Source organism: Streptopelia decaocto, assembly GCF_964273445.1.
Source record: "Streptopelia decaocto genome assembly, chromosome: 4".
Taxonomy (NCBI): domain Eukaryota; kingdom Metazoa; phylum Chordata; class Aves; order Columbiformes; family Columbidae; genus Streptopelia; species Streptopelia decaocto.
The window spans coordinates 48,153,345-48,171,431 of NC_138658.1; the positions used below are offsets into that span (position 1 = coordinate 48,153,345).

Consider the following 18,087-nt stretch of genomic DNA (forward strand, 5'->3'; position numbering starts at 1 on the left):
AAATGCTTCAACTTTGACTGCTTAATAAAATCTTACCTGATCTTAGGCTGGACTTGAGCTATCCACTCATAGCCTAGAATAAGATACAAAACTTGAATTGTTTCACCAGTCAAGGGTTTTTAGCTTTAGGTCCGTCTATACCTGGGAATGCCTCTTTACAGAGTTTGAAATCAGTCTAGTAGTTTGAAAGTTCAATTGTGTAGAAAGTATAAGATGGTTCTAGTTTATGAGGATTATGATAAGATATCCCTTTCTGTTCTTTGAAACTAAGAAATGCATTCCTAGCAACTTTAAGCCTTTAATAAAATATATTATGGAGTTCTACTTCAGTGTAATGCCAGATGTAGCATTAGAAGAGCACCAGGAAGTCCAGAGTCAAGCTATGACTGAACTTTTTTTATAAGCCTCAAGATTGTTGCTTGCCAGTGTATGTGGGATAACTTTTATTCCCCTTTCATTGCTGTCTGACCTTTGCCTATCTTCTCTAGCCAAGCAGTCTTACAGTGCTAAACCAAAAGAAAAGGCTTTTACAAGCAGGCAGTTTAGTGGTCTTGCAGTATCCAATATAATGCACTAAATCGTACTAGTTTACCAAATTTGGAGTTAGGAGAGGGAGATGTAAGTGTTTCATTAAGTGAGCAGTAATTCTTCGCAGATAGTGGTTGTACAAGAATTCTACCATGGTAAAAAATAAGACAATAACTGGAATAACAGAAGAAGCAAAAAGAGAATCATACTGAGTCCTGCTAAGTTTCAAACTTGGTCAGAATATTAAATACTGAGAAAGTTATTCTTAAACATACAACCAACACAGGAGATTTCAAAGCATATATCACAAGTTAAACAATAAAACATCTTACAAATGGCACTGATGATTAGACTTCCTGACTTTAAGAAATGTAATCAGAAGTTGTAGATGTCATGGTAATTTTTTTTTATTTTATCAGACTTCAAAAGCAAAGCACTGCTCAACTGCCTTTAGCTTCAAAGTGGCTTGAGTTCACACAGCACCTGTGGACATCATTGGTATAGAAAGCAGAACAACTAATGAAAATTTATTCAGTGATGCTTAGCATCGGATGTAAGATTGTTCTTTGTGAAAAGAACAGGATTCTCTCCTTAATTCTAGAAATACACCTGACTGTATGTATATTTATATTAAGCTTTGATATATTCATCTGAGTTTCAAGGATTACGGTGTACCTGTTGAGTCCTAAAGAGAATCTCACTTCTAGACTTGTTTGTACAAGTAATTGATTTTCCTTCTGAAGCTAAAATGAAAAATAAGCAAGAGTTAGGGTTGAATTTTCTAATAAATTATTTCATTAAACTAGAAAAATTATTTTAGGGTTAAAACAATAAAAACATTTACTTTAATTAGGTGCATGCACACACATATATACAAGAAGAAGGATTTAGGCAACATTTAAATATCACAAAGAAAATATGCATATTGAGGATTTTTCAGGTTCTAAGTGTTGCCATTTAGTTCATGAAGTTAAATACAAATTATGTCCCATTGAATAGCCTGAAGTCCAACATTTTGGCAAGTTTCTTTAGATAAAACATGTTAAGGTATTTTTACAATTGTGATTAGAAAGAGTAATTTTCTTTTTAAAATCACTTGCAAATTATTGTCTTCTTTTGTGTTTATTCAAAAGTAACGTAATGAGTTGGCATCATTCTTTCTAATGTCTGGATAATAATCTTACCTTGAAATAATAGTTCATTAGTAAATGATCTTATAATGTGGCTATAAAGAGCTAGTTTTAAAAAAATTATGCTTTAAATCCCTAGGGCCCACTTTAGGTTAACACTTCTGTCGTTTTGTTAGAGAAGAAAAATATTATCCCACAGAATGAAGGGAAGAGTATTAGATTTCTAAATAAATGAGCATTTCTGAAAGACTTAGACAGAATAACCTCATATTCCAACTTCTTTATCCCTAAAAGTCCTTTTTGCAACATAAGTACTAACCCGCAGCCAAATAATAAAGCTATAGTGAGACATCTATGCTTTACTGTTCACTTCAGTCTAAAGCTGAAATTATTTAACATAGATTTCCCAATGGAGACTAAAAGTTGCATGATCCATTCAGTCTCAATAAAAATATTTAAAAAACATCCCAAAAACTAAAAAAAAAAAATCCTGTCTCTTCATGGAAGCATAAAATAATAAAATCTTCCTTTCATCATAGTAGATCTTTGAATTCTGTCCAAAGATTGTGTGATATCTTTAAATTCTTCAACAAACACATGAAAGGTGATGTGTCCCTGTGAGTTGCTTCAGTCAGACTGCATTATTCTGTACAATATGATATGACTGATGAAACCTGGCAAGGTATCATAATGTCAAACATCAACCAGAAGGTTTTTTTTTTGTGTACTTTTCTCAAGCCCGTGTTTTGATAATCATGATGTCTTGAGGTGAATATAGGAAAGGAGTTATGGAAGAACAGAGAAAAGAAAAAGTAAATATTAAAAAGCAAAAATAAGCTGTGTGTATTTGTAGATGAAACTCTCACGTGTGTCACTACAATGAAAACCTGGTTTTATTTTCTGGTTTAGCTGCATATAGCATCTCTTTGGAAACACTTCACTCTGAATGTGTCCAATAAAGGATGCATTTTGGTAATTAATTTTCTAAAGCAGACTTGCTTCATGGGCATTTATAAACCACTATGGCAAGGTGGGATTGATTTTGTATGATTTTTTTCTCAGTTCAGAAGAATACTTTTGTAATGCGCAGCTTTGAAAAGCAATCTATCATAAAGCAGTGTAACAAATTATTGATTAATAAAAACTTGAAAGAGTAAGTTTACAGCTTCTCATTGATTATTTTTGTAGCATTTTTATTTGTAAATTTTTTATATAGCAGCCTATTCCAAGCAGAAAGGTATAGTAGAAACAGGCTACTATTCTAGTTATCGATGTATTTCCCAGGTAAGTTTTTTTGTTTTAGAGTAATGCAGCTATATATTTTCCTATTAAGATACTCTCACTTTAAAATTAGGCAGTGGCTGATTTAATTTCGTCTTCTTATTCTTCTTTCCATCGTTACTTTTGCTTTTTCTTTTAAATGTGTTAGCTTTTTTCTACATTGTCATTCAAGCAAAGAAGAAAAAAGATTCAACGTTTGCTTTGTTAGACTGAACTGTTAGAATTTCAGCTGACTGTTGCCCCTTTCCGCAGGGATGCTTCCTACCAAGGTTAACACATACCATAGAGTTTGTAAGGAGGGAAGAAAAAGGCATGATGAAGTGAACATCTTGCCAAAGAGATGGGAAACAAGCAGGAATAAGGAGCTGAGTTTCTGGTGGGCTGACAGGTTTCTTTCTGCACATGGTTAAGTGTTTCTCCAACCCTTGTATTCAACCTGTCGCAACGCATGGGCAGAATCTATAGAATCGTGGAGTCTTTTTACCTCCTTCTGCAGTTACAGAACAAGAGTATCTGTTTGACTTTTAGCTCTGTTATTTAAATCCTAATACAATTTTTTTCTGCCCTATGCTTTTATTTCATATTTATATTAATTGCAGTATGATGTCTCTAAGATATTCTTGTAGCAGACCTTGAATACACTGTATTGGTTGCACTTGTCCATGAGAGTACAAGAATATATGAATATATATGTATATATGTACATATATAAAGCTCAAAAAAAGTATATTCTTGTATATATTCATATATACATATATATGTATATATGAATATATACAAGAATATACTCAGCTTTATCCTGCCAGAGTACTTTTGAGAAAACAGATTAATTGCGCCTAGCTCAATGTACATTTTTTTTGAGACACTGCTATGAAAGAAGGTTGTAATTCTTTCTATAAAAACTTGCACTGAATCTCTCTGTTAGTAGTTTGTCTTCCTCTAACTTGTGGTTAGCAGCTGCTTGGTTCTAAGCAAAATACCTGCTTTCTTCGACAACGTAACTGAGATTTTTTTCTCCTCTGACATTTGGGGGAGATGCTCAGTTAAGGATAAAAGCACATTATCATAAACTTATTTTTTCTTTCTGTTAAACTTCCAATATGTTATCCAAATTATACAAACATCTTGCTTTTTTTTTGAAAATAGTGTTTCTCTCTATCATTTTTTGAAGGATAAGAGACTGCAATTTAGTGCTCGTATTGTCTTCTACACATTGTTCTTTTCTATGTACTTCATTCAGACTTGGTTAGTGTGCCATGATTTTATCTCTGACACTTCTTCCAAGACCCATAAAAACAATAGCATAACTTGATTTGTTACAGGTTTAGGTACCTTCTTCTAAATCAGTTGTAACTGCACATGTGGGTTTTTTATTACTCATTTTTTGAAAAAGGCAAGGTAAAAATGGATTTGCAAATTAAACCACATAGGTCTTCCATGAGAAGCCATTGCTGTTCTGCAGTCAAATCCAATTATATTTTTCAGATGCAGCAAATAAGCTGTACCACTTTTTCTGAATAATCCAATCTACATTGTTTAGAAAATATTTCTCACCTTTATGGAGAACTAATTTATTTTGTTTCCTATTAGTTTCTTAACTGCTGGTTTATTTTCTTTCATCCCTTATTGCTGCATGTCTGAGTGGTATGATCTGTTTTGGCAAGGGACATAAAGTTCTTTCTGGATAAAACTGTATCTTGGTATAATGACAATTAGTATGTTAACAGTAATATTTTTTCTCTAAAAATAAATAAGAAGCTAATTAAAAACTCATCAGTTAATGTTTTACCAAGTTTTTTACTAATAGTTCTGTGGAGTTCAACTGCTTCCAGAATTTATTGAAATACAAAACTTTTCAGATATGTGGAACTCCATATCTGTAATGTGAGAGAGGAAATAATTAGCTGAAGATCACTTTGTTTCAATATTTCAAGCACAATAGCACATCTCATTGTGGGAACTGCAGTTGTAATAAGGCTTGCACATGGTTGCTAGCCGTAGTGGAAGAAACAAAAAGAAGAGGCATAAAAGCTTTGAGGATGAAAGTCAGAGAAGAGCAGAAGACAGCGTACTTCAGTTCTAACGGAAACATTCTCAGATTAATAACAGGACATGTGTTGGTCGGATCTACTTGGACACCAGAACAGTGTCAGGAAAAAATCTGTGAAGGGCTGCAAGTGTCTTTTTCATTATGCTCAAGTATATACTTATAGTGGATTCAGTATGGCTTTGATCAAAGCCATTTTCTTCAATAGACAAAAGACGAGAGCCTTGATGTATCAAGTAAACATCAGAAGATAGATACATACTTATATTCTGATAATATTCTAATTATATCCAGAATTAACATGTAGAGGAATGCCTCAGTACCTCAGTTTTGATTTTAAGATGATGCTGTAGGACTGTGAATCTGCAGGTAATTAAAATAAAGGAAGGTCTTCCAGAGTAGTTAAGATGAAAATATAAAGTAGAAATATGGCTTATGGCTATAAAAAGAAAATATGACAGAAATATGAGGAAATATATGTGAATTGCAAATTAGGTTGGAAAAGTAAAAATAAAATACTTATAACAAGAACTGAAAGGTAGAAAAATAAGTGATTATTTGATGTATGTTGTTATTACAGTAGGCATCTAGTGCCTTCAGAAACTGAATAGGAATTTCAGTATGAATGGGGAAGATCTTGGAATTACTGTGTTCAGTTGGTGGATTGTCATTCAGGACAGATGGGGGGAGTGAAGTGGCACGAGACGAAGGAAGCACTGAACCACTTTAAGCTGGATTGCGCAGCCAAATTATGTGACGACAGCGAAACTACAGTATTTGACGTTGTAGTAAAACGTTATACCTTTAAGTAGATATGTCAGACTCTCAGTACCATCAGAATTATTTTATCATCATCTGTCAATAACAAAAATATATTACATATATAGAATTTCTGTGTTTCCTCAATAATGACTACATTAATATGTGCCCCAAAATGTACAGGATAAATAAGGTTTCTGATAAGTTGGTTTAGACCTCAGAGAACCACTTAATGTCCAGACTTGTCTGTATGAGAGTTCTGATTGAAATAAAAGATTATTGCAGGAGTCTAACTGCTTGGCAACGGAGTAATTATTCTTGAGGTACACCTATAGAGCTTATTACAAGCATGTATATGTGAGCTCAAAGCTGCCTATGAAGTGGAACTTTTACAGGCAGGCTAGAAGTATTGAGACTCAATAGATACATTTCTTATCCAGGACATTGCACAAATAGATTTATATATTCTAGTTAAGGGTAGAATGCATGCAGCCAGATCAGATTACCAGCAGGGTGTACTTGCATCAGTCTGCAGGTGACTATGTAGATTGTTGAAGGACTACGTTGACCTAAGGATAATAACAGTCCATTTGTAAAAGAAAGATTTTGATTTTGGGGACTTGAACAAAGACATGCCGAGGAACAGAATGATTGGTCTCAGGAATGTATGTTAAGAGAAAGAAGCCTTGATGGAAATTTTTTTTCTGAAAAGGTAATAGAGGCAAAAGCAGAAAAATGTGTAAGCAGTTCTGCCACCTCAGGAAAATATGTTCAGTTTCTTACAGCCATTCCACTGAAAAATACTCAACAAGGCTGTTCTATAGACAGAGACACAGAAGGAGCCAGTGTATAGTCAGTATATAGTCAGGCAGGAGAACAGAAAACAAAGGAAAATTAAAAAATATAAGAAAAATAAAAAAGGCAAAATTATACTTTTTTGATGTTTATGTAGAGGAAAATAATCCTTTACCTAGAGAGTCAGCCTTTCTATAGTCCATGCTTTCTGAATGACTCTTCCATATGCAACTTTTCTTCTTCTTTTTTTTTTTTTTTTTTCTTTTTTCATGTTAACATCAGTTATAAGAGAAGACAGATTTTAACCTTTTCCTCCCCTTCTGGGCTGTAATCTGTTTAATTCTGTTAAATAGAACTTATGTTTCTGAGCTGACTCTCTGCTTGTTTCAGCTGTTCCTTTGCAGAACACAGCCAGCAGCCTCCCAAGGTTAGTGAAGAGACTATTTGCTCAATCTGGTACAGGGGAGTACTGATGCAGAGACTAACTTCCAGATGGAATCTGTTTTTCAGGTTAAACTGTTGACACCAAGATCAAGTTGTTGGATATTTGTGACTAATGTAAGAATGAATATTTTTAGGAAAAACTGCCAGTATCTACATCATATTCCAAATAATATCCCTCATTCCCTGTTAAAGGACTTTGCAGAGTCCAGAGATGCAATTTAAAGTAGTTCTAGTTTTGAAGGGTCTGAATTTCATGATACCAGGCAAATCCACATGGCCTATGTAAGGATCAAAGCCCAGTGGAAAATTGCCCCATTATCAGTAATCTGAGGTAACTCTTAAATCAAACCAAACCACCTTGTTTGGGAAACACGAACTAAACTTTCAGAAGGTTTTGATGCAGGAACTGAATATGAATTGAGTTCAGATTTTGTAGTAAAATTCTAACTCTAAAAACCTGAAAATACACATTTAAATTGCAGCAGTCAGACCCATCTCTATTTTTAAGATATAGCTACTTACAGGAGAGAAAGGTGAATCATAAAGGAGCTCCAACATTCCCATTTTCTTTTTTTTTTTTTTCCTTAAAGTGCTTGCTTGTGATTTATTTCTACCTAGCAACAAAGTTCTATTGTTGGAGATAAGGTTCAGGCTGCAAAGCACTACAGGACTTAGGTTCAGTGAAAAAGAGTATGTGGCTCCAAACTCTCATCCTATAATGATGATACTACAGGCCAAAAATATCTTGCTTTGTCCTGGAACAGTGTCCTCATTAGGTGCCAGAAGATGAGATAATTTGGATTTCAATTTGTAAAGCCTTCAGAATAGGAGGAATACTATTACATTTTTAGGAAATATTGCAGGCACCTGACTTTTCTCAAACAATATACAGATGTACCTTGTACTGTCAGCCATGCGATACATGTCAGAACACCACTGTTTTCTCTGAATCCTGCCTCAAATCACTGAAAATTGGCTTTTTCAGTTTTATCTGATCTTAAGGCAAATTTACTCAACTTTCAGTACAAGCTAATGTATTTAGTATCCATAAATTGTTCTGTGAGATTATAAAAATGTGTCATGACATACATCATACATTCAAAACTTATGTGAATGAACAGGAAGATCTTGAGTCTAAATTTAGGTAGAAAGTAGGAGAAAGAATAAATACAGGAATCCTCAAGGGGAGATACTGTATGAGTTCATGGCAGTCACAGTTTGAAACAAAGCTTTACTCAGAAAAAAAGTTAGCACATTTCCACCAGTAACATCTTGGACTTCACTGTTATCTGTAGATCTATTTATAAAGCTGGTATGAAATAAAAGCTGTGAAAAACATAGATTTAAAACATTTTTGCTCTGTAATACATCTCAAAGCTTATTCATAGCAGACCTCTATAAGTGAAGAATTTCACCCACAGGAAGCAACTCCAGAAAAAATTATATCAACCACAAAAATATGGCCTGCAGCCTTCAGCCTACATTGTGAATTTAAATTTCTATCCTTGTTGTGGCTAATGATGAGTTTACATTTCACAGTGTCTGACAGCATAAAATTCAGCACACCAAGAAACAGATATAATAAGCCATCATTTTGGCTCTAGAAAAATGTCATCAGTGTATGTAAGCCTTTGTATTTGAATTAAAAGTAGATAATAAGTATATGTGTCTTTGCTCAGCTTTCAGAAAGTACAGAGGTCATACATGTGTGTGAAAATTAAGAAATGTAGATAGAAATGTATAAGAATTCAGAATGGGCAGTGTAAATTCCAGAAGGTAGTATGGCAAAAATCAGCATATATTCTATAAAAGAAATGAAGTTATATGTAGTAAGAATCGTCTCATAAAAAGAGAATGAAACAAAACCCCTCAATATCCAGACAGAAATGAATGCATCTGAAGAATGTGTAACTGCTCTGAGAATCAAAATCCGAATGAGTTTATACTTCATGGGTACTGATGAAAGGGCAAAGAACAAATGTGGTAATGTTGACCACCAAACCAAGAAGATTATATAGATGAAGCTTTTTATAAACAAAAAGTGATATTTTTGTCACAGGGCCTGCTGACAGCATTTTGGAATTTTGAGGGCCTCTTGTTTCTTTAAACTGCACAGACAATCATCTCTTAGGAAAAAATAAAAAAGGAATAAAGATCAAGACACAGACTGTGCAAAAGATTTCTAGATTATAAGGATGACACAGTGTTGAAAATGTAATATAAGGAGTGTTGTTGATCGGTGGAGAGGAACTGAGAAGTGTGAAAGTGGAAGGAAATCTGAGAGAGGGCAACCATCACGTAATGAGAACATACCCTGTTTGAAAGCTACAGTGAAAGACAACAGAAAATAAAAACCTAACTTCTAGTGGTCAGTTTTAAAACCTCAGAGAATTCATAAGTAAAACTCACAGGAGTCCCCAGAAAAAGAGTTAAGAAGGATTTTGGATTACAAGCTGAAGAGAATGATGTGATGCAAGAAGGTCAAATATGAAACTGGAATGTGTAAACACGAGTGGAACCTGCAGATCTTCTGCTCTATTCAACACTGGTAAGGTCCTCTCCAAAGTGCTTAGTCCAGTTTGGAGTACCAAACTGTTCAGTAAGCCACTTGATAGAATCCAGAGCCAGGAGACTGATTAATGGTCCAGAAGCATGATGTCTGAGGGAAGAGGGAACAAAACGGTGCTGTTTAGCTTGAAGAAAAATAAATAAAAGAGAATATGACATCAGTCTTGAGGCCTTGAGAAAGAGCCTGTAGGAAAAAAAAAAACAAAACACCACCACCACCAACAACAACAACAACAAAAAACCAAACCAAACCAAAACAAAAAAACACAAACAAAAAAAAACCCACCAAAACAAAACCCAAAACAACAAGACTTTTTATTGGAAAAGAATAGTGAAACACTGGAATAGTTTGGCTGTAAAAAATGTAGAATTTCCTTCATTTTCTTCTACAGAACAAATTATAGCAACATCGGGTTGATACTGATTTGGTTTTGAACTTAATGAACACAGCAAGGTATGAGCCTCAGAGGACATCAGATATTTTCTATTTATCTCTAATCTCAAGCAAACTAATGTAAATTCAATAAAATTTGTACTTTCTAACCTGTCCTACTATTTGCAGCTGTCATTATTAAGGGCAAGCACACTTATAAGTTTGTGATTTTGAAAAGAAACCTTCTCTGGATTAATTTAATTTTAAATGTTGTATGTAGCTGTATTATTCACATAGAAATGTTTATTATTTTAAATAATTTTAAATGCTTCACATTATTGCATTTGAATACTTTATGACTAACTAATATTTTGGACTTTTTTAATCTTTTATTTGTCAGAACAATCAGTCACTAAAGGAACCCTACCTCACACTTGAATTTATACCAGAAATTATAAAAAGTTTCTTTCCATAACAAACAGGAATATTTTTCTGGGAGAATCATTTAAAGCTGATAAATGTAATGTGCATATTATTTACTAAGAGCATATAGAAAATATGGAATTAATAGATTATATGAGGTTTTAATGTAAAACACTTAACAAGACTAGATGGAGACTGCAGACAATTTACTTTATTTCATCCTCTTACCTCTTTCTTAGACTTTAATTTCTAATTTTGAGTGTCACTTGATTATTTAGGTCCAGATAACTTGAACACAACAGGGACAGTAATTTTATAGTCAAAGGACTGATCTAAAAGGCCATGACAGCCTAGCCTCTCCAAAAATATTAATATCACCAGGATAATACAAGTTTCAAAGAACAGAAATAATACATTTTTTAAAAGTTGTGTTAAGCAGTTCCGCTGTAGAAATGGGTGACTTTTCAGTTGTGAAACATCTGTAAACAAATTGCATTTCTCTTATGTTTAATTGTTTAAATAACTTGTGATAGTGATTTGATCACGATTACTTTTTTGTGGCCTGTTAGGATTTGAAATCCAAACTTTTTTGACATACATCAGAATTTGCAAGGGCAATAGCTAGGCCTTATAGCAGTAATCCTGCAAAGCATTTGAATGTGTGCTTGGATTCTGGTCCTGTGAGTTATACCACTGAAGCTAAAGCACCTAATAAGGAACTCTGCAAGACTGGAGCAATAAATAGTTCTCAGGATCTCGGACAGTGGCTGAGATCTTATTGAGTCAGTTACTTTTCCTTCTGCAGTAATTAGCATCCCCATTTATTAATTTAGAAATAATTTAGCAAGGACCTCTTGCTATTTTGTATTTAAAATCCTTGGTAAAAATTAATCTTTTCACTTTCCTTCTCTGCTTTTCAATTAAGCTACTTTCAGTAGCATATACTTTATGCTTGATAGATTTCTAAAAGTCATTCTTAATAGTTTAATTGACTGTCATTTCTAATTTTTTTCCAAAAGTGTTAAATCTTTTCTTTTTTAACAATATTATTTCATACTGTACAATTGTGCATAACGCAGTGTGCAATTAACATTATATATTTTTTCTTTGAGTGATCTCCTGCAGGTTTTTTTTTTTTTTTTACTTGAAGTGAGGTGCAGAGTTGTGAGATACTCCATTCCAAACCCAGGAGATCAGTACTAACCTAGGAATGCAGACTTCTTGGATCCTGTTTGAATAAATGCCATCACAATCAAGTATACTGGTCCAAACTCTATGCTTTGATGAGGTGGGCATTCCTAAGTGTGATATTGAGCAACGTTATTCCCTATCTGCAGTGTTTTGGAACAAAGAGCAACACTACAGAACACTATTGTTTCACAGGATTAATTCACAAAATGGCATTAGAACTGTATGAAGGGAAGAACACCCAACAAATGTGACTGGTTTTGATCATGTCTTGGCAAACTAAAGCACCCATGGTTAATCACATTGGCATTATAAGATAACATTTTACAGCTAGCCTTTCATCTTGCTGGAGAGAAAATGAAAAGAATTTGGGTTTGGCCATAAAAAGGGACCGTTCTCTTGTCCTTATCTCTGTGTACAGTTCCTCTTTGCATAGTGTTTTTCCTGTACTTCTGTTTTAAAAGTTAGTTACTTTCGGTATGTGTTTTCAAATTCACTATTAAGTAAGATTCCATACAGTGAGGGGAAGACGAGAATGCTGCATGAACAAGAACACTTCACTACAAGAAGGGATAGGATGAATGAACTTAGCAAGGTAAAGCAACTAGAGACCTTTTCTTTCAGAAATCATCCTACTGTAGGTATGAGCCCACACTAAAACCTGATATGTTGCATTCACAGATAAAATGAAGGAATCATGCATACCATAAATTTTACTGGTTTTATATATGAAGAGCACTTTTACTGATCCTGCCAATACTAATATTAACAATGGGTGTAGTGAGTTATGTTTACCTAGGTGTTTCTACTTAGCATTAGAATTCAGTTTTATGGTAACTTCTTTAGAAAATATCTTTGTTTTCATTGAAGCTTTTAGATAGGAAGTTTGTAAAACATTTAAGCATTTTGTGAGAATGTTAGAAAAAGCCTGCTAGACCACAGACCTAAGAACACACATACACGATCATGCACATGCAAATGTCTTTCAGTTCTTCCTGGAAGCCTTATTCATTTGAAAATGACAAAATGTCATTTAGCTCAAGTGGAGATTTTGCTCTTAAGACATTATCATTGTAAACCAATCTGATACATAAAGCATGACAGAAGTGACAGCAAGTACTATAGGTTACACCACTTACAGTGTAACTAAGAATGGTGCTTTTCATGTCCTTTTTCGGCATCAATTTCTGCAAAGCAAGTATGTTATAATGGTCAAAGGTCTAGATACAGCAGCATGTAAATCTTTCAAAGTACCTGGATATCCCAATAAGAAACAAGATATGTCCAAGACCAGCAAAGCAAAATACTGGCAGTAGCTGAATGCTTGGTTCACTTGAAAAATTCCTTTCCCAATTTATGGTTGAAATCATGAGGTGGGACTGGTAGTTACAACAAAGAAACAGCTTTTAAAAAACATTTGTTCCCATATCAAGCTATCCAGATGTATTACTTTTGCTATTTTTATCTTAGCAGTGTTACCAAATGACAGACTACTTTTTTAATCTGTTTTTACACTCTGTGTGGAGCAGAGAATATGCAATAGATAAAGCATACTGTGCAGAAAGAGTATTTATCAAGAAGCTTTTTTCATGCTTTAGCTGTCAGGTCTCTTTTCAGGCTTTTTATAGTTGCAATTTTTGCTTTTTTTTTTCTTCTCACTGTCATTCTTGGCCTTGCCTCCCTGGTTTATATTTAGATTTAGGATGAAAGCAAAAGACCAATAGGAGTTTCTGAATTTGAAGTTTTAATGGAAACACTCTTTGTTTTGTTTTGTTTTGTTTTTCTTCATGACAGCAAAACTAACAGTAGGTCAAAACAATTTCATTTTTGAAAAACATTAATCTGAAAAATCAGTATAAATATTAAAAGGAACTTTCAATACAAAATAAGGAAAAGAGCAGGAGTATCCTGGTTTAAAAAAAAAATAATAATAATAATTAAAAAAAAAATACATTATTTACAGTGATAAGATCTCTGGAGGCCAGAGGGACACTACAGGACAAGGAAGAATGAATCAAAAAGAAATAAATTCTTTTGGAAGGCTTAAGAATATAAGAATAGAGGTCTTTCCACGTAAGGTTCTCTTCAGGGAAAGCCGAAAGGCTAGACTGGTAAGCATCATGGAAGTTTATTAACTGGATAATATGGAGAAATACCCCTTAGAGTTGATCTGAACAAAATGCAAAATATAATAAGAAAGGTTTTCTTTTCTGTCTCTTGCCCTGTTTCTGAATCTGGTATGGTATTTTGGTGATAGATGGACATACCAAATATGTTATTTCTATAATTTTAACATAAATATGGAAAAGCAAAATAATTGATTTTATGATGACTGTCAAATTGGGTCCTGGGCTCAGTGTTCAGTATTCTGTTCTGAAAGTGCCTGAACGTTATGCACTTTTATGTCTAAAAAGACATGAACCACAGGTTTCTCTAACAGCTGACCATACCAAATTTTCCTGCAGAAGTAAAACCTGCTTGCTTTGCTGATTTTAGCTCGACAGGCCTTGGTATGTAGCAAGGCAATGAAAAATGCTTAAACCTTAGAAGTCTTAAGGTGATTTTAGATAGGTGTATTGCAGCAATGATACGAATGTGGTTTTTGAGTCTCTTCTGACTCACAAACAGCAAAAGAGCAGACTAGACTAGGGTTATGCCACAAGACTCACAGCAGAGCTGGAGTTATAAGGTTTGCCAGGTAATCTCAATTGCGGTTGTAACCTGAGTCCTGATACTGCTCCTAGGTGACACAGAAGGGAGTATTGAGACCAGCACTGACAAATGACTCTGTGACCAGCTCAGTCCCATCTTGAAAATGGACTGGTAGCTCTACCAGTAAATTACTGCCATAAGCCCTCTTATCATCAGCCTCTGCAGGGTATGTGGTTTTTGCTTGCAAAAACATCTGTGACTTTGGCAAAAGATGCTTATTTCAGCCAACTTCAGCATGTTGCTGTAAGCTTTAGTATCTTTCCTGCAGAAAATATGCCGTCTTTCCTCTGGTTAACACCGATCACACATGGGCACCTGTTTGCTAACATGACCACTGAAGGTTTACAGTCATTGTAGCTAACTAATTTGAAATACATCTGCTTCCATTATGTTGCTAAATTGAAAGGCTTGCTTCACTGCTATGCTGACTGGAAGGTGAAAATATTAGCTGACAAAATTACTGTTGCACATTCACACTCTCACAGCTGCAGACTTATCTAAGTCGTTTTTCCTTTTGTGTTGCTGTGATGTCAGGTATGAATGTGTTGTGTTCATCAGCGTAATTTACTTCGAGAGAGAACACCAGAACAATAACAAAAACTAGGAATAAAAATACAGTCATAATAGGTGATAATCAAGGTAACTAGTGGTAATATCAAATAGAAATTTCTTAACAACCTTGTAAGGAACTGATATTGCAGCTTCATTTTATTTCTCTTATCTGAAAAAAAAAAGAAAACAACAAAACAACAACAACAACAACAACCAAAAACAACCCCCAACTTTCAATAATGTCTAATTTTGTGTAATAGGCACCAAATTTTGTTTTATCAACATATCTCCATTTTAGCATTGTAGAAATACATGTGGCGGTTCTTCTTACATTTTAGTTTTTTCATTAATTCAAAAGTATGTGAAGGCATTTTTCCAGTGACTTTTTAAGTACATACTATTTACTTGCATATAATAGACTTTTTATATGTGTATCAGTGCCCTCTACAGGGTGCACAGATGCACTCATCTAAATATTTGTTTATAATTTATCAATGGCATGCTAATTTCTCTACAGTAAAAATGTTATAGTAGAGCTGTTTCACAAATCTGGATAATAGTCCTGCCTCTTTGTGCCTTCCTTTAACATAAATAAAACAATTTACTAAATTGTAAGAATGAAGCAGTAATTATCACATAATCATAACAATTTTTAGTATGCTGCAGTAATGTCAAAGCAGAGAACAGAAATAAATGCATATTTACATATGGCATAGAGAACTGGCCTCTAAAACCTATGAATCAGTTGTAATGCTAAGGGTAACATAGATGATGGTTAAAACCATAGATATGGTTAAAATGAGATTTCCAAATAAGCTTTCCCAATTTAGATAAAATTCAGATGTATCAACTTCTGACCAGATGTTGAAGGCAGAAACTTCAATGTGTTTAGGTCATGTGCATTGTTACTGTAGTCTCAGTTCAGTATCAGTAGTTAAGTAACCTCTAGAGATGCCCATTTCTCTTTTTGAGCTGTAGATAAAATATAAGTAATCTGTACTCCTAATTTAAGCAACTAATGACATATTTAGATTTAAAGAAGAATCTTCTTATAAATGCATCTAAGCTTTTGACTTTTCAAAATCAAAACATTTCTTTAGGCAATATCTTAACTGAAGTGCAAATGCCCTTTTTTGTCAAAAGCTAATCATTAATTCCTTTGTTTTAGAGCTTTTTGAAGCAAATTGTATAAACATTTCTGGTAAGGTTTTATAGGTAGGCAGCAGTATATTGTAGAAATTTCAGAAAACTTCAGAATGGGAAATTATCACTGATTGTGCTTGAAACTGTGTGAGAAAGAATTTCCTCTTTCTTGCACGTTTCCCCCTTCAGATTTTAACATTTTTTCCATAGTATTCTGTACAAATACATGGACTTTGCTTTTACTAAAATTCAAGACAAAATTATAAGATAATATAATTAACCTTGAAGTTAAAACCTTAATTTTCTACTTGAGATATCCAAGTTCATGTCCCATTCTTTTACATCCCAGGTGAATTTTCTAGTTATGAAGCTATTGACTGTTGTTGGATAGTCCTCCCATTCATTGATTCATTCATTTTTCATCAAGGAAACAGCAAGCCTGTTTTGTAACTGATTAACTATTCATTAGGGCCTAAGCCTGAGTGTTCAAAATCCTAGGGTTATCTTCTACAACAAAACAAAAGTACAGTCTTTTTGATCTATTAAATATAAAAATAATCTCATTAAAATTCAATTTGTTGAATGTAAGCAAAGACAATTTTTGCTCTCTGTTCCACTGTTGTGAACCCAGAATGATTTACACCATTTTAAGAAAAATGCAAATCCAGACTATCAAGGAAAAGATGATTTTTTTGTTTTTCAGGAAATATTTGATGTGAAATGTAAATTTAAGCTTTAAGTCTATTCATATATCTAGGTCTTGTAACTTTTCAAGGAGATTGTATCAATTCAAGCAGAAAATGGCTGTAGTTACTAATTTTTATTGTCATGTTTGTCTCCATCTGTCATATATGAGGGGAAAAAAGTAAAAGGTGTTACAAAAAATATTTTTTAAAACCTGTTCTTTGTAAAGCTGTTATATATTATTCAGTTTCACTCATGTTTTGAAGAGATATTAAATTTCAATGTCACTTTTCAGCAGTTTCATTTAAATATATTGACGTTTTTCATCCCAGTATCATTTAGAATAGCCATTTCCAATTATTAATTTAATTATGTTACTATTGTGCTCAACCCAAATTTTATTCACATAGATGCACTTTTTCAGCTGATTGTAAACCAAGCGGTGGCTAAACATAGATTTTGGATGTGAAGCTCCCAACAAGTGTGTGGATGAACAACTGAAGACATAGGTGCAATCATTTGCACTGCAAGACAAGAGGTGTCTTAACTGCCCACTTATAGGAAGCAATGTTTCAAATGTTTGCACTTAACAGAAATTAAGATGATATTTAAGAAAATAAATACCATTTCAAATTTACAAGTATTTCCTGGAGTTGCGATTTGCTTTGATCAAAATTTATCACACTGAAGAGGCTGAATTTTAATTTATTGTGGAACTCATTCTTCTTATCTAAATGAAAGGCTTAGTAGAAGTCTTGCTTTAGTAAGGTCACCATACAGAAAATATGCATCAAACATTAGTCATGTTCAAGGGCCTTGGGTAATGAATCTAAATAATTCATTTTAGAATTTCTTTTTTAAAAATGGCTTACCTCTGAAGACTTTGATACTTATGCTTTAGTTTACAAGCATTTAGTCAGGCCACACTACAGCTTCCTACCTACTTGCAATATGGCTACATCAATATCTTACCTGAAACCTTCACTATTAAACATCAGTCCATATTGCTGCTGAAGGACTAACAAAATTTAAATCTCATCAATTCTGGCAATGATGTTTTCATAAAATAAAATAACATACTTACCTTCATTTTAGTGATGTACACTTCCATAGCAAAAAATCCTGTTTCATTGTGCTTTTTTAATATCAATACAAGTACCTAGCTAAATTACATTTCAAGCCATTTATTAAAACTGAACATCTTGAAGAGCTGCACAATCAACATGTGGTTCAGAAGCTGCATTCTGACTCCTCTGGGTTTCTAATCAGCCTGAGATATATTACAATAACTGAGCTCTTAAAAAAGAGGTAAGCAACACTTTCTGTGGTCTTTTTATGATCATTGATCTGCCTGGTTGAATATTTCTGGGGTTTTTTTTCAGTCTGGCAGTGATCAGCTTTTCCAAGGTCTTAGTATTGGACAACAGTTGGCTAATCTCACCATGGCACTTTTAAATTTT

The 18,087-nt window shown here is 33.7% G+C and overlaps 1 protein-coding gene across 3 annotated transcripts in view; it reads left to right on the top strand.

Annotated features, from left to right (window-relative positions):
- The window catches only part of SGCZ (sarcoglycan zeta), a gene marked incomplete at both ends in the record, with an annotated part of 440,910 nt that overhangs the window by 391,115 nt on the left and 31,708 nt on the right, over window positions 1–18,087 (top strand). The gene's annotated exons all lie outside the window — the stretch shown is intronic.